Genomic DNA, 24,338 nt, shown 5'->3' with positions numbered 1-24,338 from the left:
CAGTTTTAACCAAATTGAAAGATCATCAAATGGGAGGTTCAAATAAAGAAAGAAAACTGCATATTTTGGTTTCATAGCAAGTCACTTTTGTAACTGTATCCTTCAACCAATATCTTTGAAGGATAAGTGTGTGGTTTTAATGCAACTCATATTTCACATTTTACCCCATGGCTGATCACTAAGATCAGAATATGTTCCTAGCCCACTAATTTAAGGCTTTGGGCTTTTGGCTACATCAATGTATACATATTACAGAGGAAGTATGCAGCAAAATTTGTGCGATGTTGCAACAGAGTTTTAAAAGCAGATCATTTACAAAGTACTAATTTGTTATCCTGACAAATTATAAATGAAAACATGATGCAGAATTTTCTTTCTGCGGGTAGTAAGTTATGAATGTTTTCTTTTTATTTCACTGTAATTTGTCCAATCATTGAGATAGCTTCTTTCAAAATTTATTTTATTGAGTATGAATGAAAAATTATCCAATAAGTTGCAGGTTTCCAATTAACCCTTCCAGCTACTGGAAACACTGCCTGTTGACAGAGAAAACCTGAAGGTGCTCTCTGCCCACTGATTGGGTGAAGCTCATATGATAGGCATACCTTGTCAAAATTGAAATAATGTATTTCTATCAGCAAAACTATTTGAAAAAAAAATCACACTTGATATTCATTTTGCCCTAATGGCTTCTACACTGCATCATTGTTTGTGGAAAATCCTAAAAGTTTCATCAGAACAAATGACTTTCCAAACAATTTATGTTTATATCTAATGCAGTGACAATTAATTATTGCAACAAAGATGAATTCAATACTGCAGCATGCCTGGACCTGGTGATTGTCATCTCAGGAGTACATGTGAATGACCAAATCCAAATTGCATGTTTATTGAAAGATCAAAGCTGGAATCATAAAACATCAGTGCTCTGACCTTGATACAACAAGCCTGGGGGAAGGACAGTCAGCACTGGCCAAGAGAGCCAACAATCTGACATTTTCATGAACAGGGAAAAGGAAATGGTCCTAATTTGCATCATTTCTATTTTTAGTTCATGCAAAATAATCTTGATTTCACTTATAATAAGAGTTAAGAACATTCTGGTATTCATCCTCTGTAATCACATCTAAACTATTGTGCGATGGCCATTTAACAGCATTCTCTGGGCCCAATCCTATGAATTTATAATGTCTTACTTGGCCCCTTCTTGAGAAAATATAGCCAGCCTGAGTGTTTTTTGGGGCAATTAGATTGGAGCTGATGGGATATATGCTCTGAGGGCGAGTGTCCCAGCACACAAAGCAGTTCTGGGATATGTAATAGGTGCACTTGCATTTACATTTGGACATAGCTGTGAAGATAGGAGGGTGCCTGTCTGGTCTTAAAGCATAATGGGTCCATTAAAGACGCTTAGTTAGAGGCAGTAGAATCTCTGTTTTATTCCATTTTGCATTGTATAGGACAGGATTTTTATTTAAACGCATTTGATGAAAAATGGTAATGGCATATGTGTATGAATTGTTTATTTCAACCTTCCCTGAGAATGAATTCTGGTTGTTTTGCCTTTGCTGAGATGGGAGCACAACCAAAAGCAGGATTCTGGGTATCCTTGCCGTTTTGGATAAAAGATGATTAATTAAAGGGCATACACAATGTCATGCATTGATTGGATGATGAAGAAGATAAGAAAAAAAAGGAGCAGCGATTATCAACAGGAGAAGGGTTTGACGAGAAGGCTTATTTTATTGATTCCAGGTGGTATGGAACAGGAGCTCAGGCAGAGAGATTGTGATATGAAGTAGTTGGTGGTGACTCAAAAGAATCATGGGAGTCATTTCCATTATGGCTAGGGCATTTGCAGTGTTCCTCTTTTTTTTGTTAATGCTTAGCACAAGACTAAACATAGAATCTTTTACATCAGACACTTTCTTGACAATGAAATAACTCCACAAAGGCCGATATTCCAGCACCAAGTCACCGTTTATTTACACATGCATAGTACATGACACAGATGTAACGAGCACAGAGCTGGCTCCTAAAGTGAGCAGAACCTCTGACACTCCTATTTATTTTTTTCTTAGGAAATTCCAATTTATATCTGGCAGTCAGGGCCCCTGACTGGACGAGGTCAACATGCCCAATCAGGAAACTCATATTTTAAGATCCACCTGGCTGATTCCATTCAAATCACTCCAGGCAATGCCAAATTCACTATAGGACAGTGACAAAATGGAAGTTCAGAATCTGTAGCACCATGTATTTCTGGGAGCAGCTTACCATGAATTATAGCTTGTTCTGTTCAAATACATTTGATTGTAGGGGTCCCTGATATTTGAAAGTGAAAGGTTGCTGTCAAAGCCAGCATTTATTGGCAATCTATAATTACCCCTTGAGGGGATGGTAGTGAACTACTTTTGTGAATACAATAGAATAGCTTGCTATGACATTTCAGCAAATATCAACCACAATGGTGTATACCTGCTTGTCCTAGACATCATGGAGGAGACAATGATGACCACTATAAAGAGAAAAAACTGGATCTTGGAAGGGTTGAAACCCTTGGAGGTAATGGTCAATTCTCATACATAAATCTCCTTCTTGCATTCTACTGTTAGAACATGGCTGAAATTTCAAAAAAATGTCAATGTTGTCAATGGAGTTGTCCAGGTAACAGAACGCCCTCCCTTAAGTTTAAGTTTGGTGTTCCATTTCTCGCAATGTTTAAGCTTGCAGTTCCATTCCTCACAATGTTCCTCATCCCTGCTTTGCTTCATAATCAAGCTTTCCATGTGCTGAATATCACTTTGACCCTCACATGAGACTAACCTACCAGTCCAACTTTAAATTTTCCTGAGCTTAAGTATCTGGTTGTGGCTGGTTTAATGACAGAGCAATCAGGGACCTGTGGCTGTCAGATATAAACAGCACTGCTAGCCTGTGCCCCACAACCTGAGCCACCTCCGAAATTTTAATTTTGTTCCCTTCCAGGGGTAAAAAGGAGGGCCTTATATAAACTGCTGCTGCACACCGTCCACCACTTCTCCCTCATCCACCGTCCGGACACACCTTGGCGTGCCCATTTGCCACCGGGTGGTGGGGATCCCCAGTGGAGGGCTCTCTACGTGGGAGTCCTCCCCCTTTCTCTCGGGGATCTGGGGTGGAGGGTGCTGCACGCAGCAGTCCCCTGCAACCGCAGATTGCGGTGGTTCACGGACTCCCAGCCCAACTGCTTGTTCTGTGGCGCTGTGGAGTCCGTGGACCACGTGTATATTGGGTGTGGGCGTTTGCACTCCCTTTTTGATTTTCTGAAAAACCTTCTCCTCTGTTTTTGGCTGCACTTCAGTCTCACGCTCCTGATCTTTGGGCACCCGGTACGGAGGAAGGGGGGCAGGTCTGAAGACCTCCTCGTGGGTCTGCTCCTGGGCCTGGCCAAACTGGCCATCAACAGGTCCAGGCAGCGGGCCGTGGAGGGGGTCGTTAGGGCCGACTGCCTGCCCCTCTTCCGCGGTTACGTTAGAGCCCGGGTGTCCTTGGAGAAAAAGCACGGGGTGTCCACCAACACCCTGGAGTTGTTCAGGGAGAGGTGGGTGCTGCAGGGAGTGGAGTGCATCATTTCCCCCTCCAATTCTATTTTGATTTAGTCCCTACCCTCCCCTTCACTGTTTTGATCACACAGCACTGCCCTAGTGCTTGTCACTGGCCACTCGGGTGTTTTCCTATCTTCCTGGTGGTGGAAATTGAATAAAGAATTGTGCACCTTGTGTCTCTCACTGTGTCTCACACCTACACACACACACCATGGGTGCTGGGAAAAATAAGCACTACCGCACTTAGGCGGTAGTGTGGGGGTTAAATTAAAAAAAAAGAAAAAAGAAGAAAAAGAAAAAAGAAAAAAAAACAGCACTGCTGCCTCACAGTGGCAGAGACCCTAGTTCGATTCCAGCCTTAGGCAACTGTCTGTGTGGAGTTTGCACATTCTCCCTGTGTCTGCGTGGGTTTCCTTTGGGTGCTCTGGTTTCCTTCCACAGTCCAAAGATGTGCAGGTCAGGTGAATTGGCCATGCAAAATTGTCCAAAGTGTTCAGGGACGTGTAGGTTTTGTGCATTAGTCAGGGGAAATGTGGAGTAATAGGATAGGGGATTGGGTCTGGATGGATTACTCTTTGGAAGGTCAGTGAGAACTTGTTAGGCCAAATGACCTGTTTCCACACTGTAGAGATTCTATGATAAACTGGAGTGTCAGGGATTTTACTCACTCTAGGAGCCAGCTCTGTGCTAGCTGGGTCAGTATCATGTATTATGCCCACATAAATAAAGGATGAATTGGTAATGGGATACCAGCCTTTGTGGAGTTATTTCATTGCCAAGAAAGTCTCTGGCATAACATTCTATGTTCAGAGTTGGTTACGTGGATTTTCGTATATGATTGTGATTCAATTCAATTGGATATGCAAAAGTGTGACAAGTTTGTTTCATAATTAACAATGATATTCCAAAGGAACATAATTTTACAAAGAGCAGTAGCTTGAGAAAGATGAAGGGATTGGGCAATAGTATGCTATTATAGTTAGACCTCATTAAATAAAATGGAAAAGAAATTACTCTGGTTTAATTTTGTTTCAACAGGCTGGACCGCTAATTCCACAATTTTATGCAGGACTGAATATCTATTGTTATGAAAAATGATCTGTTTCTATTTAAGTCTTGTTTTCTGCATGATACTAATTCTGTGTTACACTTATCACAATTTTGTAATTTTTTTGAGAAATGTGCAGGTGGGAAATTTTGACAAGTGACATTAGTGGGACTCTGAAAAAGTCAAGTATGGTGAATGGTAGGTTTCCACACTTGATACCAGATCATCATTGTTACATGGTAATTATTCCATAGAGTTATTTGCATGCAACACAATATCCGACATCATGTTGTAAACTAAGATGACCTATCAGTAGCGTGTCAAAACGTTTGCAAGTTAGCAATCATTTTGCAATAAGATGACAAACTAGACAACTGATGAGCAAAGGAGGAAGTTTTTGAGGCATAAATAAGTGTCAAATGGCTCTGCATTTTCACCAATCTGTTAGATACGAAAAGAATGCTTGCCACAAGTTTGTCAAAATTATGTACAAAATGTGTAATGATTAATTAGAAGATTCAAATGAAGCATTTTCTTGGGAGAGTTAAGAATCACATCTAAAATCATTGGCAGAAAACAAAGAAAGACATTAGGACAAGTGTTTACCTTTGGAGTCAATCAGGATAATACATAAGTGGTAAGGGAATGTGTTGTTAAACTCCAAACATTTTCTTCAATGGATAAACAGAGGACATTAATTGTTTAACATATGCAACAAGGGGGTTTCTGGAACTTTCAAGCCACACCTGCTTCATACAACAGAACTCCATTTGTGGGTTTTTATGCTGGAACAGCAGGAATCTGAGAAAGTTTGTCAATTATAACAAGAGATTGGCAAAACAGAAATCTAAACTCTTTGCTCTCTCGACTGTCACTGCCAGCAGGTATGTATATTGCTTAACAATAGCAATGATGGTACTGTCAGTCCTGCACACAAAAAAAAATGTATTGAATGTTACAGTTTTCATTTATGGTGTAGCAATCTGTCATTTGATTTAAATCAATGCGAAAATTCTCTAGAAGATGGTGTGACAAAGTTAGTGAACTATGAATGTATATCTTTGTGAATTTGATAACACTTAACTTTTATTTGTATGTTGTTGACTATGGAAAACAAAAGCTTCTCCTCGATTTGAAGCACATTGTTCAGCCGTGGGAGGTCCTCTTGCCCTAATAAGAGCCAGATTTTGTTTTATTCCTGTGGTCAGATGGACTTTAAAAGAAAGGAACTTCTAAAAACAAATGGGAAAAAAATACAGCAAATCAACACACATTTTATCCTGTAAGAGAGAATGGTCTCATAAAAATAGAATCAAACAAAGCTCATGGAAAGAAATAAAGGTTAAACACTTGACTGCACTTTTTTCCTTTTAAAGTATGTTTGTCTGAAGCATACAAATTTTAGTTCTTTGGGTGAGCACTTCTTCATTGTAAATCACTTGCAGATTGGTCAAGCTGTTATTCAACACCACAATAAAGCAGTGTATCAAATAATATCCAAGGCACTCTCCTGTTGTAGGCATGTGTCTCTTCAAAACTATGAGATGTACACCATATTAAGAGTCTATTGTTTGAGCCTCTTAAATGTTCTCCAACATCCACACTTTCTGACCATAAATCACTTGGCTATCAGGCAAAGTCGACTCTGATGTTTACTCAGGGCTATGAAGGGTACAAGGTGGTAGGTGTATTATTGGATATGAAACCTAAAATGTAAGGGTTCTCTCTGCATCCTGTTGAAATTAACTTCAAAGCTCCAAATATTTCTTGCCTGAGAGCCAGATGAGATATGGGCAAGATAATACCTGGAGAACAAATGATAGATAGGTCTGTCATTGTAAATGGAGGATGTGAGGTACAGGAGGGGAGCAAGAAAGGTAGTGGGGGTGAGGGGGATCTGTTATTAGGATGGGATGGATCCCATGATACATGTAGTCCCAGAGAGAACCATTCCTGCTCCTCCTGACCCACAGAGTGTAATAAAAACATATAATTTATGGAACCAACACAAAGAACTTTGGGTGCTGAAAATCTGAAAGAAACAAAAAATGGATGTTCCTGGAGAAACTCAGCAGGTCTGGCAGCATCTATGAAGAGAAAACAGAGTTAATGTTTCAAGTCCAGTGACCCCTGTTCAGAATGGGTCACTTAACTCATGCTTTATGTTAACTCTGCTTTCTCTTTGCAGATGCAGACAGGCTTGCTGAGTTTCTCTAGTAATTTCTGTTTTTGTTTGTTGCATATAATTTGTGGAACTTCCTCACCTTCTTAGTGCAATTTCCAAATGCAGCATTTCTCACCTCTAAAATTAAGGTAAAATATAAGAATGCCGATTCCTTATAAGATTCTCAGGGACTGACCTGAGAGAGTTGGTTGAATTCTCAGGTTCCTGCAACTCTGGCTCCACTAAACTCAGAAGTGGGCTCTTTGGTACTGGGTTTGAGGTTGAAAATGTTTTCCCTTCCCTTTGGATCATAACCCATTTCTCCTTTAGCATCATAATTTCCCCTTCTGTTCAGCCTGCCTCAGTTCTGGACGATGGCTATCCTTGTCATTTTTTGCAATAATGAGGTTTCTATACCTGCTTTAGTGCTTGCTCTGGGACCTTGCCGAGGCTGAGTGACCCAACACCAGCATGGAGCAAGGTGAAAATCAGCCTTCCAGTTTCTATGTGCAGTGTTAGCACTTTTTTACAAGAGAAATGCGATAAATCTGACTATTAGATATATCTGGAGGAGAAAGTTAGGACTGCAGATGCTGGAGATCAGAGCTGAAAAATGTGTTGCTGGAAAAGCGCTGCAGGTCAGGCAGCATCCAAGGAGCAGGAGAATCGACATTTCGGGCATAAGCCCTTCTTCAGGAATGAAAAGGGCTTATGCCTGAAATGTCGATTCTCCTGCTCCTTGGATGCTGCCTGACCTGCTGCGCCTTTCCAGCAACACATTTTTCAGTATTAGATAAATCTGCCTATTTGGGACACTACAGTGGGTCAGTGGTTAGCACTGCTGCCTCAGAGCGGCAGGAACCTGGGTTTGATCCACCCTTGCAGGTGACTGTCTGTGTGCAGTTTGCATGTTCTCCCTGTGTCTGCGATGTTTTCCTCCAAGTGCTTTGGTTTCCGCCCACAGGGCAAAGATGCGCTGGCTGGGTGCAACGGCCATGCTAAGTTGCCCATAGTGTCCAGGATGTACAGGTTGGGTGGGTTAGCCATAGAAAATGCAGGGTTACAGGGATAGGGTGAGGGGGGTGTGAGTCTGGGTGGAATGCTCTGAATGGCCTGCTTCTAAACTGTAGGGATTCAATGATTAAGTCAACTAAATCCAAAGTTATTCAAAATTATTGATTATTGCTGAAAAAAGACACATTTTGTTGAAGTCTTTCATCTTGCACTAGTTGTCCTAATGTCTTCTTTAGCAACACTTAAATCCAATGTGATGATTTTTGCTGTAAAATTGCATTCCAGAATTTGTAAACTATATGTTCCCTGAACAGAAATGTACAATGGCAATGTATTTTGACAACTTTACCTAATATTTATAAAAAGAAATTGAAAGAGCCTTGAATTCTTTGTTCACATTGGTTAGATACTGGATAAATAACAAATGTGGGATCACTTCCAATGGCTAGCCTCAGGGTTTACATCACAAAACCAAACAGTTGAACAGCAATGTCCCCTATTTTTATCCACTTCACATGAACAAGCTCCTTTAGAAAAGCAAAAACAATAATTCTTTTAAAAAAGGATCTGCGCAAATTATTTTTCTGAAGGTAGTACGCCTACGTACGACTGAACACCCCATATTCCTACTTCACTGTAACTCATCAAGATCTTGTTGATAACACCTTACAAACCAATGACCTCCGCTGCTTGGAAGGTCATGGGTAGCAGATGCACAATAACATCAGGACATGCAAATTCCCCTCCAAGTCACACCCTATCCTAAATTATTAGATTCCCTACAGTGTGGCAACAGGCCCAACAAGTCGACCCCGACCCTCTGAAGAGTATCCCACCCAGACCCATTTCCCTCTGACTAATGCACCTAACACTATGAGCAATTTAGTATGGACAATTCACCTGACCTGCACATCTTTGGACTGTGGGAGGAAACCGGAGCACCCGGAGGAAACCTATGCAGACATGGGAAGAATGTGCAAACTCCACACAGACAGTCGCCCAAGGCTGAAATCAAACCCAGGTCCCTGGCGCTGTGAGGCATCAGTGTTAACCACTGAGCCACCATGCCATCCTATCACAGCTTCTTCATAGAGTCAAAATCCTGGAACTCCCTTCACAAAAGCTTTGTATGTGAACCGGTACCACGTAGACTGAAGCAAGTAAAGGCACAAAGGGGCTTCTCAAAAGCAGTTGTGGATTGGGCAATAAAAACTGGCCTTGCCAACAAGGCCCGAAGAATAAAAGATAACATGGGCAAACACTAAAAGATTAAATAGATCTAAATGAATCATGAACTGTGCACAATTCCAGACGGAGTTCACTGCAAAGCTGATCAAAGAATCTAAACAGAATTTGTCTGCCAGAAAAGCATCAAAAATGTGACATTTCGTTTCTTCATTAATATGGCCAGAGTGGTATTTGAATTGGTATCCGATCACAATATGGACTGGTATTGCTTACCAAGAAAATAAGTGTTGGCTCTGATTTCATCTACTCTTCGAATTGTTATTTATTACGTTACCAGAATAACATAATAGCATCTGATGGTTAAATAATTGAGAATTAATTTTCTATACAAATTCCAAAAGGCAAAAGTCACAAAAATTTGCCTGATCATCTGTTTACTCTCCTGCAAAGCCAGCACAGATGTTGTTTACCTCTTTCTCTGACTCACTATTGAGTACTGCTTTAAATAGTAAATGATGAAAGAAACTGCAGACAAGCCTTGCTGCTTTTTGCAGACAGCTGTCATTAAAGTGAGGCTGAATGCAGTAAACTGTTTACATTTTAAAATGGCACCACTGCTCCCTATCCATAATTAAAGAAGTGGCATCCCTTTAACACGGCTGTGTTCAAAATGACAAACCCAAATTAAGTGCTCTTTCCCACCATAGAAAATTGTCAGGTATCTCTTTTTATGTAGGAAAGGCTGAGAAAGCATTCATGTGATGGTGAGGATAAGAACAGACTACACTGATAGACCAATTTCTTTCATTTTCCCAATTCCATTGAAACACAGAGTAGAAAATGCTGTTTTGGTGAGTTGACAGGAGAAATGTTGATCTGCATTATATCCCACTGACAGTGTGCTGTTTCTGCCAGAACATCTGGGTCTCCATCTAATTAACTATCCGTGCCTCGAGTAGTTTGCGTGCATAGAGCAGGAAGTTTTAAATTGCTGCTTCAAGGAAAGAATGAGTTTGCATTTATATAGTGCTTCAGGATATCCCACAACACTTCACAGCCAATCAATTACAGTAGAAGTATCGTCACTGAAGGAAAACATACTTAAAGGGCCTTTGCAACAAAGGGAGTGCATTTGATTATTTGCTGGCAAACAGTATTTGCATATGTATCTTGAGAATAAAAAGATATTCAAATCCAACTATTAAGTACTTTGGCCAGAATTGTCCACAATTAAACATATTTCACACGTTGAAGCCAATTTTTGTGGCTTGCTCGGGTTGACAGTCCCCCACTTACCCCATACCAAGTGTCATCTTATGGGAAAAGCCATGAAGTGTCTGCTTCTATGTTCACCATCTGAGGGAGGTAAGGTGGGCATCAGACAAGGGTGAGTCATTCAGGAAGGGAAGAGGAGGTCAAAGTAGTCGTACTGAGAAATGGTGGAGAGAGAGATAGAGAAGGGGAAAAAAGCTGGAGGGTGATACTGCTGCTAGCACATGCAGCCAAACCCTGACAGTCAGTCTGAGGGAAAATGTTTCCAATTGAAATCATTTCCCAGCAGTTGTGCTGCAAAGTACAAATTGACTCCTTTAACCTCAGCATACACCAGTCATCTTGCTCTATTCTCATTCTCTGTGAGGAGACAAAATGCAGACAGGGACGACTCCAGAGCGATCATTGAAGATTAAGTAGGAGCTTTCAGTTGGTTGCCTCCTGCTTTCCACCTCTGGGATAAACCCAAGGAGGCTGGAATTTCCTCACTCCCCTCAATCTCCAAAGTTTTCTCCATGGTGCTGGGACAATTCAAGCTTGAGAGTCCTCTCTTGTTTCAGATATGCTGAAGGGAAGCAGTATGAATGTTCGGGCATCTCACACTGATGGAGAGCTCATGGAAATTCATGGAGCACATCGGCAAATGGTGCCCTGTGTTGCTGCTTTGTGTACAGCGAGGCAAAGGTGGGTGTCCTTGATGGTTCTCGGGTGCACAGTCCTCAGTAAAGAGTTATCAGAAACCCTTGCCAAATTGTCCTCCGGTACAAACCAATTTTGTTCCATCAGCAATCTACCAAGGCAACTGCCCATTGCAAACCAGAATGCCTGACTGAATCACTGAATTCTGACAGTGTAAAAGGGGACTATTTGGTCCATTTCATCTGGTTGTGCATTTTAACTTAATGCCAAACTTCTGCCTTTCCCCCCTAATAACCCAGCCATTGTTTATATTTGAATAATCATCCACTTCCTCTTTTGAATTTCACAATTGAACATTTCCAGGCCGAATGATGAAGATATTTTGCCCAAAATGTCGATTCTTCTGCTCGGATGTTGCCTGACCTGCTGTGCTTTTCCAGCAACACACTCTCAACTGTGAGTATACAGAAGTAAAGAAATATAGCTAGTAATCCTTGTCAGCAGTTTGGTCCAGCAAATATCACTCTCTAATATGAATGTTACAAAGTAATTTGTTAGGACCTATGTTCTTTGTTATTCCTCCAAAGCATTGGTAAACCTTTTCAATGTCAAGTTATGTCTGCTGCAGTTTACATCTGAAACTGTTGTTTTATTATAAAGAAGCTTCATGCAGCAAATTCTGCTGAAATGCCCACCTTCATGATAGGTGCTGAATTACTGATGATTGTTTTGGGATGTGCACTGAGTTGCAGATGCTTCTTCAAGATACAACATCACATGATGATTTAATTATCTGTCTGCCGGACAAGATAACACACACTGAAGAAAAAGAAACTTGAATTGGAGCAACAAAACTGGAGTCTACGCAAACAAGACCATGAAGGAAGTAAAGAAAATTCATATTGCAAAAGTTCAATGTCAATGCCATTCTACTCTTGTTATGTTTTTACTCATAGATGGGCATGCAGACAACCACGATTAAAACATACACACGCTATAATACACTGAAAAGTCTATTTACAAGTATCTCTTTGAACCAACATTCTCAGAGATTCTTTCCTGGTATCTAAGATTTGAACAAGCAGCCAGTTAGCACTGTCAGGGCATCGGAACAAGACTCAAAGTGCGCTGGTCATTCTAACCAGTATCTCCAATTTGGCCAGTTACAGACTGGAATGTTGTGAGCAAGAGAAGTGACGAAGTCCAGTTTTCCCGACCGTTTCTCCTGAGGTGCCAAGAAGTAGATCGACTACCTGGTTGCCTTCTGGTGGCCGTCATGCATCTTGTTTGTTATTTGGGACCCAGACATCAGAGAGAGAGCGGGAAGCTGCAAAGAACCCATTTACTAGATTAGAGTGGTGTTGGAAAAGCACAGCAGTTCAGGCAGCATCCGAGGAGCAGGAAAATTGATGTTTCAGGCAAAAACCCTTCATCAGGAATTCCTGATGAAGGGCATTTGCCCGAAACGTTGATTTTCCTGCTCCTGGGATGCTGCGTGAACTGCTGTGCTTTTGCAGCACCACTCTAATCTAGACTCTGGTTTCCAGCATCTGCAGTCCTTGTTTTTACCTAAAGAACCCATTTACCCAACACGTCATCTACCCGATACCTGGCAGGGCTTGTAGTTCACACGTGGAGTTTATCAGCCATTGAACTAGAGTGGAAGCAAGTCAACCTCAATCATGGGAAGGATTGTCTTGGAAGAAGAAAGATGTGTTTTGAAATTCAAAAAAGCACAGTCTCAATTTTCAGACCATTTGGACAAAAATAACAGAGAATACAATGCCATCAGATCTAATCTAAGATGACTGATAGCAATTGCTTGTAACTGACCATTTGGATTTGTGTTAGTTCTAACAGACAGGAGATTGAGCACAAAAAACAGGTATTCTTCACAGTATGGTACATTAATATAAATGATAATAAAAACAGGATTTACACAAGGTGCATATATTCAACAGGATTTCAGGGCCTCATTTCTATCCTGAGATAGAATCTAACAGCATGAATTGAGCATGGTTCAGGAATACTTCTGCAAGTAAAAAAAAACTGCTGTTCTGTGATTAATTGGCTTGTAGTTAATCAGCATGGGAACACTTTGTAGTTTAAACACTCCTACAGATTTAAAGTTATTATTTCAACTTGAACTTGTTCATTCTTCTGATAATACCATTTTGCAAAACTGAAAATTCAAATTATGTTAACAACCCACTTCTACCTGTCCAGCTAACTTGCCTGACATTTTTAATGTAACTTGGAATAAATTAGTGAAGTGCTGATCATAAAAAAAGGAGCAGCTAGAAGCTGGTCTTTGGATATCATGTTATTTTGGAAACTCTAACTGATCTTTCAGTAGTGGTTTAAAGGCCTAATGTAATGCCTGCTGTGCAGTACTCCAATCGTTATGCTGCTATATGGTATATAAATAAATGTTCCAAACTAAATCTTTTAAATACATAAAACATAAAACATCCTTGTTTCTTCTCTGGATAAATAATTATGAAATTAAACTTCACTACCAGACTGCTATTGTGAAATTTAAATGATGGAAATGGCAGGATGATAGTTTTCTGGGAGTTTGTGCTTCAGTTGTACAACGACAGAAGAATTTAGTTCCTAACAGCCTCTCCTCCCCTTGCTGTTAAACCTCATCCTCAGAACATAATCATAGAATCCATAGTGTGGAAACAGACCATTTGACCCAACAGGTCCACACTGACCCTTCAAAGAGCATCCCACCCAGACCCATCCTCCTACTTTATCCCTGTAACCCTGCAATTCCCACGGCTAATGCATCTAACCTGAACATCCGTGGGCAATTTAGCATGCCAATCCAATTAACCTGCACATCTTTGGATTGTGGGAAGTAAACCAGAGCACCCGGTGAAAACCTGTGCAGACACAGGGAGAATGTGTAAATTCCACACAGACAGTTTGCATATTCTTCACAAGTGTCAAAAAATTACACACTGGATTTGTTGTCACAATGGTACCAGTCAATGATGATTCGAATAAGAGAGCCGAACCATTTTCCCATCATGCTCATCCATTAACATAGCTGAATCTCCCATTACTTACATTCTGGGGTTTACCTTTGACACTAAACTGTACTGGGTAAAAACAATGACTGCAGATGCTGGAAACCAAAGTCGAGATTAGAGTGGTGCTGGAAAAGCACAGCAGTTCAGGCAGCATCCGAGGAGCAGTGGTTCAGATGTATAATCACTGTAGCTACAAGTGCAGGTCAGAAGTGTCGATTTTTGAAGAAAGTAACTCACATCCTGTCTCCGCCAAAACCTGTCCATGATCTACATAGCACAGGAAAGGACTGTGATGGAATACTATCTATTTGTTTGGATGAATCAACACACTCAAGATGTGTCACGCCATCCACGACAAAACAGCCTATTTGATTGGTACTGTATTATCATCTTCAACATTCAATCCCTTCAGCACTGATGCACAGTGGCAGCAGTGTGTTCCATCTATAAGACACACTCCAACAATTCACCAAAGATCCTTTGATAAACCTTCCAAACTTTGCAACCTTTACCATCAACAGTGAGAGTGACAGATGTATTGGAACACCATGACCTGTAAATTCCTCTCCAGGTAACACCCATTCAGAATTGGATTTATGGATTGAAGCTTATTAGAAATTGCCAAGTCTAATTTTTATGCCTTTCAATAAGGGATTTCCCCACGACCCCTAATAAGATTTCTTCTGCTGTCATCCAAAACTCACATCATTACCTATGCACCATGCTGCAATGGTATCCCGTTCATTAGATTCTTCCACTCACCACAGGCAGAAGTACTTGACACAGCTGGAATTTCCTGGGATTTCTGGTCCATCTGCCATCTTTAAAGTCCAGCTATGCACCCAGTCAAGAGCCAGAAGTTCATACATGCCATGAGCAGTTTACTATATTTGTCTCGGACATGTCAGTCAGAGGGTAATTGGCACCCCACTTTGCTGTTGGGAAGCCTGGAGGTCTTGGTGAATGGGTGGTGTGAGTGGCTGCTGCCCATGTAGCTGCTCTGAAATGTTGGTGACTGATGGAGGTCCGGATGAGTGAGTGGTGAGTTGGAGTCTGACTTTCGCATTGGGAGTTGTCACTCTCTGGTTTCTACCCAGCAGGGGGAAGAATGGTAAACTGTATATCAATGAAGTGAGATGACATAATAGGCTGTTTCCACTGATAACGACAACTGTGGGCAAATACAGATGTGCATTAATTGTGGTACGCACGGTTTCAGGTACTGATGGCATCATGCAGAAACTACATTTGATGTTTTATGCAATTACATTATTGCATGTGCTCGGGGCAGTGTGCAATATTGAACTGCGCTTCAGTGCAGGAGAAAGGAGAGAACCTCTGGAGTGAAAAAAGGAAGCTGACCCAGAGTTGGGAGTGTAGGGACAAAAAGGAGAGCCTTCTGTACACCCTTCCCCTTCCCAGGTTCCTGATCTCTTCTCTTTCCCTCTCTAACTGGTCTCAATCTTTCCCCTACTCCACTCTATGTAAAACATCACACATAGCAGGTATGCATCTGTGTCAGTATCAGCAAATACAGCCAATGTAATGATGAGGATGTTAATGCATGCAAATAGGCATCTTGCCCCTCGCAAGTAAGAGTTTTGTCTCACTTGTCAATAAATGTTTGGAAATTGAGACTTTTTTTGCTCTCAACAGCAGGAGGTTTCTCACTGCTGATCTCACGCAATTCTATCAATTTTCTTACCAATGCTCGAGTTTTCAGAGGCCCAATGTTGCTGTTCTCTCACTGTCACTGGGTCAAAATCCTGGAATTCCCTTCTTAATAACACTGTAGGTGTATCTAAACCCCAACGGCTGCAGTGGTTCAAGATGGTAGCAGACACCACCTTCTCAAGGGCAGTTAGGGATGGCCAATAAATGCCAGCTGACTTTACCTGATGAAGAGGCAGTGCTCCAAAAGCTTCTGAATTCAAATAAACCTGGCAGACTATAACCCAGTATCATATGACTTCCATCCTAGTGTAACACTGGCAACTCCACATCATGGCTACTATCATGAACAGCGTAAGTAGAATTTCCTGTGAAATGAAGTATACAGTAATATGAGGTATGTATTATTGGAAATAGCTATTCTAAACAACTTATACAGTCATATAAATGTAAATGATGAACAAGTGACCATTAATCTGTTAAATTATATTGGTTTTCTGGCATTAAACATAATTTTCGATAATATTTGCACAATTACTTGAGCGAATATATTTACAACTTGAAAGGTTCCAAACACAGGATTTTTAACCTATACCCAGCTAAATATATTCATTCAGCTGGAATTGTCCAACTGTTTCGATTGTACATTATAATGATTTTAGCTGCCCTTTAAGAAACTTCAAAGTTGACTTGTTATTTCATTCCCTACAAGCTGTTATAAGAATTCAGTGAGCAAACAAATGACAATGTGAAATGTAATCATAAAATCTAAGTGATATACTGTCACTTCAGTGCCTTTCCCTCAAGTAATTGTGCAAACATTATCGAAAATTATGTTTTATGCCAGTAAACCAATATAATTTAACAGATTAATGGTCACTTGTTCATCATTTACATTTATATGACTGTATAAATTGTTTAGAATAGCTATTTCCAATAATGCATATCTCGTATTACTGTATGCTTCATTCCACAGGAAATTCTACTTAGGCCGTTCATACTGAGGTTTATTTTGAAAACCCCTGTTGAAAGTTCTGCTAGGAATTTTTTTTATCTAAGGACAGTGTGAATTTGAAGCTGTCCTGTTATTTGTTTGACAACCTTGACTGGAACACAACCAACATCAGTGATGAAGTGGGGAAGGGTTGATTTAATCTTGTTCCACCACAGGCTTTAATTCTTTCTTGGACCACTTAACATGCTGCAGTTACTTATACCAGAACATGTGAAATTAGTGACCTTTCTTGAGAGAGTAAACTTGTTAGACTATAATGTGGTGTCAAACACCAACACTCCACATCATTACTTGAAAGCAATATTGTTATACTACTTTACTATCACTTATCACATACCAACATGATTTCACAGATAATCTTACTGTTTTCTAAATAATGTATATGTTATTTTGAAATGATATTGATTTGAAGAATAAGAGACCCTCTTAATATGAAAAAGTGGCCTTTATTGCATGGGGATTGGAATACACAAATAAACAAGTCTTGCTGTGTAAAGTTGTCGAGGGCTCTGCTGGGAACATATCTGGAGTACTGTGTGCAATTTTGGTCTCCATGTTTCAAGGAAGGATATGTTTGGATTGTAGATGGCATTGTGAAGGCTCAATAAATGGATCCCTAGGAAAAGGGAGGTATTCTATGATGCAATGCTGAATAACTTAGCTTATGTTCTCTGGGAGTTTAGAAGAATGAGAAGGAATCCCAGGCACACAAGATCCTAACAAGGCTTGATAGTTTAGATGCGGAGAGATTGTTTCCACTGCTTGGGAAATCTAAAACACAAGGGCACATACCTATCGCATTCCTGATGAAGAGCTCATGCTTGAAACATCGACTCTCCGGCTCCTCAGATGCTGCCTGACCGGCTGTGCTTTTCCAGTACACACCTTTTGACTCTGATCTCCAGCATCTGCAGTCTTCACTTCCTCCACAAACTTAGGATGAAAGACTGATCATTTAGGACTGATAGAGGAGAAATTACTTCACTCAAATGGTTGAGAAACTTTGATATTCTCAACTCCCAGGATGTCATAGATGCTCCAGTGTGAATATAATTAAGGATTAAATTTGGTCCCTTAGGGCATCAAGTGAAATGGGAAGTGGGCAGGAAAATGGTCTTGAAGCCAAAGATTACATTAAGTGATTGAGCAGAAAGGATGTATGGTTTCCTCCTGTCCCTATTGTTTGTGTTCTTGTTGATGTTGTTAACCAACCTGTTTAAACATATTACGACACATGTCTGGGCAGATGAGACTTGAACTCAGATTTTCTGGTCTGGAGGTAAGGACATTACTGCTGCATTACAAGAGCTCTCTTGTGTACTAAGCCAAATGGGAAAAGGTCCCTGACTTGCCACCTGGTCTATGGTGAATTGACTGACTACTGCCAAGGGGTTTCTGTGGTTAGGGGCTATCTCAAAAAAAAACCTTAGGTTATAAAGTTTAAAGAAAAACAAGCTTGCCACTGTTGATTTCTGCCTAATGTCAACTCCTGAAAAGTGAGGAAGTAAAAATTATTGAGAACAGAATCAAATGGATCTGGTATCAAATGGATCCAATAATAAAATTATCAAAAATCTGCCCTCAGAGAGCATTTATGAAGAGTAAAGTCTGACCAGGTAGCTATTTGGAGCTAGAAGCCTGGATTTCTGGTGGTCTTTTGTGAAACCTCACTTTGTTCCATTCCAGAATCTGAACCAGGCACCCTCCTGATCCTTGTACACTAAAAGTACTGGCATAAATGTAGGACTATATCAGTACTATTTACATTTATATAAAATCACATCCTGGCATCTAATAGCTTCCATAAGACCATTAGAAATAGGAGTAGGAACTCCCCCCGCCCCACCACCCCCCCAACCCTGCTCTGCTATGCAGTGGGATCATGGCTGATCTGATACTCCATTTTCATGCCCTTTGCTTGTAACTCTCTATGTTGTTGTTTTCTGGATGATTAACAATTAATGCTAATTTTGATGGCAATTTTTTAAAAAATGCATGACACAGTATATTATTAATAACCAGATGTAAAATAGAAAGGCTAAAAGTCAAGGCTGTTAAAGCAGGATATTAGACTTCACAGTAACTTAGTCCAAATAAATATAATGACTCAATAACTAATGACTGAGACCATTGTATATTTATTTAAGATAAAACTTTCTAAATGGCTCAATAATTGATTATGATTTCAAATAGTTATATAAGTGACTTAGACGTTAGCATTTTTCAATTTGCAAACAATGCTTTAATCTGAGCTAAAACTCTCATTAATTTTGATTTAATTAAACTGAATTTGGTAACATTGGAAAATGATGAAAATTCAAAGTGGAATTTGAGGATTTTGTTAAAGTAACTGCCTTAACTTAGTGTATAACAGGAGCAGGAAAGTGAAAACATGAGCATTTCTTTCTAGTATTGGTGGGACAATTTAATTAAAGGAAGAAAACCCCATTGTGCATAAAGTTTTAAACCTCCAATGGATGCACAGAAAGCAGAAAGCAGCAGAAATAATATAGCACTTGCATCACATGCTTTGCAAGGGCTAGTGCTGGTTGCACCCAAATTTAATTTTAAAACGTTGCGCAATATTTCTGTTGTCCTTTCCATTCTACAACAATACTCAAATTATTACATGAAAATAGCATTGCAGACAAAATCTATATTGCAAGTGTTTTATTTAATTGTTTTCTCTCCAATTATCTGCCCTCTGACCTGAAGGAAATTACTCCTTGCTTCTGGTGGCTGTTCTCCCAGAAGATTTAAAGATTGCAAGGGAGTCTATAGATTGCCTGGGATTTTCACGCTATAGCTTCCAGGACTTCTGTTGCAGATGATTCAAACTTAAATTGGTGATAGTCAACGTATCGGTGGGAATTTCACAGCACTTGACTCTGGTGCGCTGATCAGTATATTGGGATCTGAAATTGAGTTACTGTTTCATTATTGTATTAGCACAGCCAAACACATTGCGTATTGGCAAGAAAATAACTGTCATTAACACTAGGTTCCTCAATAATTTTGCTACATCATTTTTGTAGATTAGATAAATTCAGTTAAATGAGCTAGGCTCATTTAGCTCTCTCAAAGTATCATCTTTCATTGAATAAACACATTGAAAGTGGAACTAAAATATTGAGAATCTAACATCATTAGGAAGCAATTAACTTTTGAATGCGTTATAGATAGCGAGATTTTTAATAATTCCAGAAGCCTCTTGATAGAGAAAGTTGTTTGGCAAAATGGGTGAAGAGTGTTCCAGTGTATTAAAAACTAAATTAGATGCTGTTAAGGCAAGTGCCATTCTCAGAATGCACAGTTACGGTTCTGTGCATCAAGATAGCATAGTAGTTGCAAGCTTGACATTTTGCCAATGGAGACCAGAGCTGCTGCCAATTTATCTACAAAATGAGAAGAACATTACTTTTTAATAGCACTTCTTATTGCTTCATTTAAAGAAATGCCAGGGGACACTTCAAGGACAATCAGGCATCCAGTTAGACACAAACTGACTTGCAAAACACTAACCTTTGCATAAATTCTCATCTTTTGCCAGGTAAAACCAATGAAATTGGTCCTCGTCAAATTGCATTGCAAAGGGGCTAAAAAACGCTACAGTGATACATTGCTTATAGTTTGAATGTTGATTAATTGAAATGCTGGGAAAAAATAACAAAATGCAAACAACCATGAAGATCTCGGCATGTGCAAAACATTGTCATTTGTGAGGGATGTTTTCTCCTTTCTACTTGCAAAGAACATATTTGCCATGATGATACTAATTTGCATCTGATTGGTTAGATGATAATGATACCATTGTTCTTTAAATATTAAATAGAAAGAACTTGTTAACATGCACAAAATAAAAACCATCCCAGTGGTATAAAAAGATATTAATGCTCTTTAAACATACATATATATATATATATAAAAGTTTTTCAATTGGCATGACCACAAATCATCATCTTCAATGAGTTATGGTCATATAGACGTGTCATGCCTTCAAATCACTAAATGCTTTTAATTTCGAAAAAAGGCACACAGCCAGAAAGCAAAATGAAAGAAATGTAAATGCATTGGCTGTCTGGGGAAAGACAGAGAGAGAGAGAGATTCTGGAATGTCACACTTGATAAGCTTCAAAGGGATTGATATAAAAGGGAGAAATGTACAACAAACTGAGCTGAATCTGCAGAAAAAAAATGTCAGATCATGATGATGTTTAAAAAATGTACAGCAGTTCAGGTGAGACACAAATGTTCCCTTTCAAAAATAAAGTTAAAAATCACACAACACCAGGTTAAAGTCCAATTAATTTATTTGGAAGCACTAACCTTCGGAGCGCTGCTCCTTCATCAGGTGGTTGTGGAGTATAAGATGACAAGAGTATAAGATCTTATGCTCCACAACCATCTCATGAAGGAGTAACGCTCTGAAAGCTAGTGCTTCCAAATTAAGCTGTTGGACTAAAACCTGGTGTTGTGTGACTTTTAACTTTGTACACCCCAGTCCAACACCGGCACCTCCAATTCAAAAATAGACAGAAAGGATGTTTAAAAGTGAGTTTTGGCCCTGGTCTGCGTAATGTAGGTAAAGCAAGAGAAAAGACACTTCTTTATTCTGACTACTGCTTACTAGCCACTTTCAAAAGGAACTTCAATCAACCTACAAAGCCAAGAATTTCAAAATCTACCATCAACCAGCAATGTATATGTTCTTGGTAACATTTATTGTAACAGCTGCAAATTCCATCTAATCTTCATGAATGAATCAGACCTTGATCCTTATTTCTTCTGAAAATTAATTCTAATCTGTGTGTGTGTGTGTGTGTGGATGTGGGTGGGTGTGTGTGAATGTGGGTGGCTGTGTGTGTCTTGCATTATTATACATCTTGTTGTGTTTAGTAACTATTAACTCATTCTTTCATTAATTCAAGAAAGTTGAGTTAACTTGACTCTTTTTGAAATGAATTCCTTTGGTGTGTGAAAAAGGTATCCACAAAGAAGGGAACCCTTTGTAAATGACTCTTATTGTGACCAACTAAGGCAGTGTGAGAATAAGGAAGAAGAGCCAGTTCACCTCAGGGGGCTTGACAATTTGGGGTTATTCTGTCTGGAGCCTTGCTTGAGCAGCTATCAAGCATCAAAGAGTTGTTTGGGGATGCTAACATAGAACAGCTTGCCCCCTTATCCATCATCCTTGATTGCTTCCCCCTGCTGATAACTGGGCCATAAAAAATTGGGGCTGATCCTAAATTTGAACCCACAGCCAAACAACTGCTTAAGTGGGTAACTGGTAACTTTGGAAAAAAAATGTAAAAATGATGTGAAAGGCTTCCTTGAGATGTACTGCTACAGTATATAGATATCTGCATTCAATGTGAGCACATTCGTAGCAGAATTAGAGTAGCTTACTTTTGGATATTTATACATTTGCCCCTCAAACAATTAAAAGATTTAGTGAGGCACTTGGGATTAGAATTTCACCTGAAATTTTAAAACAGATGCCCAATGTTTTAAAGATGTAAATAGAGGATGGTGAAATAAATGGAGTAGCAGTAGTAAGATGAAGGGGGAGAGAGAGAGAGGGAAATGGAAAAGAGAGAAAAGGTCATGGAGAGCGAAAAAGAGAACTTCAGAAAATACTGGCAGGAAAGAAAGAAGGCTGGAAAGGGAACAGGAATTGTATTGTGCCCCATGAAGACTCCACTGGCTCAGACTTCATGGTGGGGAAGTGAACTCTCTGACTGAGACCCAGAATCAGGGCACAAAGCAAAGGCTGTGTCATACCAACATGATAAAGTAATACCACCACTGAGAAGTGATCAATTAACTGGCAGTCTGTACCATTGCTGCTAATCTATAGGCTGAGGGTAACAGTGGTGTTTGAGGTGGTTAGGTATCAAAAGGTAACATCATCATAGTCCTACCAGACAAGAGGGCTACTCTCTCACTAAAGAGAGATAACTGATGGCAGTTAATTAATCTGAGGAACATTACACCTCAGACAAGGAGAGGGGGACAGCGCTGCATGTAACCTAAGCCAGTGCAGGAGATAAACTCACTCTTGTGGCAGCACTCTGTCTTGTAAACCAGCCATCAGCCAACTGAGCTAACCAAGCACTGCAAAGTTCACTAATGACCTTAATGTAAGATTGACCTTTCCAGCACAGCCCACTGAAGAGCAATCCCAAGATAACCTCATCCTTCTTATTTCCTTCCTCATCGATTTCCCACACTACCTGCCCTTTTAACTCGTTCCTTTTCACTCTTCAATTCCCAAAAACACTTCTTCCAAATAAAGCGATTTTCTTGTACTTCTTTCAATTTGGTATACCATATTCTCTGCTCATATTATAGTCTGTGCTACATGGGGAATGATTGCATGAATGCTTTGTGAACACTTTCATTCAGTCCTAAGTTTGTTGTTCATCCTTTCAGTTCTTTGATTGCTCCCAATTTGATCTTTCCATCCGTTGCCGATCTATAAAATGAAACTGAACACAAACTCCGGAACACCATACTGTTTGTGACTCAGCACTCTACAGCCTTCTGGATTCAACACTGAGTTCAAACGTTTTTGATTAGAATCTTTGCAATCCATGCTGTTTTGGGTAGTTGTTTTTGTTCCCTCTGCTGGTTTAGATTTTTTTTTCTCTTGCATCTTTGTTAAGTCCTTAACTCCCCTGAGTTGTGATGAAGGGCCGTTGACCTGAAATGTTAACTCCATTTCCTTCTCCATAGATGCTTTCTGACCTACTGAATATTTCCAGCATATTTCTGAGCATTTCTAGTATTTTCTTGTTTCACTTGCCATTTTCTAGTTACTTGGCAATGAGGAACCTGGGATCACCCTGACCTGCAATGTCTGGTTACAAAAGTGGCCTAACCAATATCCTGTACAGCGTTAACATGGCCTCCCAACTCCTATACTCAATGCACTGACCAATAAAGGCAGGCGTACCAAATGCCTTCTTCACTATCCTATCTACTTTCAAGGAACTATGAACCTATACTCCAAGGTCTCTTTGTTCAGCAACACTCCGCAGGACTTTACCACTAAGTGTAGAAGTGTTATGTAGATGGCCTGGTTGTAAACGACATTAATCAAGTGACTCACTTCAGTGAAATTATTTTGTATCTACACTCAACAATAAAAGAACAAGCAGCCAATCTTTCTTTCCTGCTTTATGTAGAAAACACTTTTAGAAATAGATTTGAGAAAGATTTTCAATTGGCCACAAATTGAAAAAGTTTTATTGAAAGGTTTTATTCAGATTTATTTAAATTTGGAAAGGGAATCTGATACTTATCCTCAATATTAAATAGACTGTAGTTGGCTTTTGTCTGCTTTTTAATTGTTTTAACTTCTTCCTCTGCACTTATATGAATTCAGAATTCATTTAGATTGCTTCATCAAACTTACATGTACAAATCTGTATCTTGATTATTGACACTAAACAGTGAATAAATGAGGCAAAAGTGAGGACTGCAGATGCTGGAAATCAGAGTCTAGATTAGAGTGGTGCTGGAAAAGCACAGCAGGTCAGGCAGCATCCGCGGAGCAGGAAAATCGACATTTCAGGCAAAAGTCCTTCATCAGGAATGAAGGCAGGGAGCCACCAGGGTGGAGAGATAAAAGAGAGGGGGTGGGTCTGGGGAGAAGGTAGCTAAGAGTACAATAGGTGGATGGAGGTGGGGATGGAGG

This window comes from Chiloscyllium plagiosum, chromosome 24 (assembly GCF_004010195.1).
Source record: "Chiloscyllium plagiosum isolate BGI_BamShark_2017 chromosome 24, ASM401019v2, whole genome shotgun sequence".
In the NCBI taxonomy this organism is placed as follows: Eukaryota; Metazoa; Chordata; class Chondrichthyes; order Orectolobiformes; family Hemiscylliidae; genus Chiloscyllium; species Chiloscyllium plagiosum.
This window is presented reverse-complemented; position numbering follows the sequence as displayed.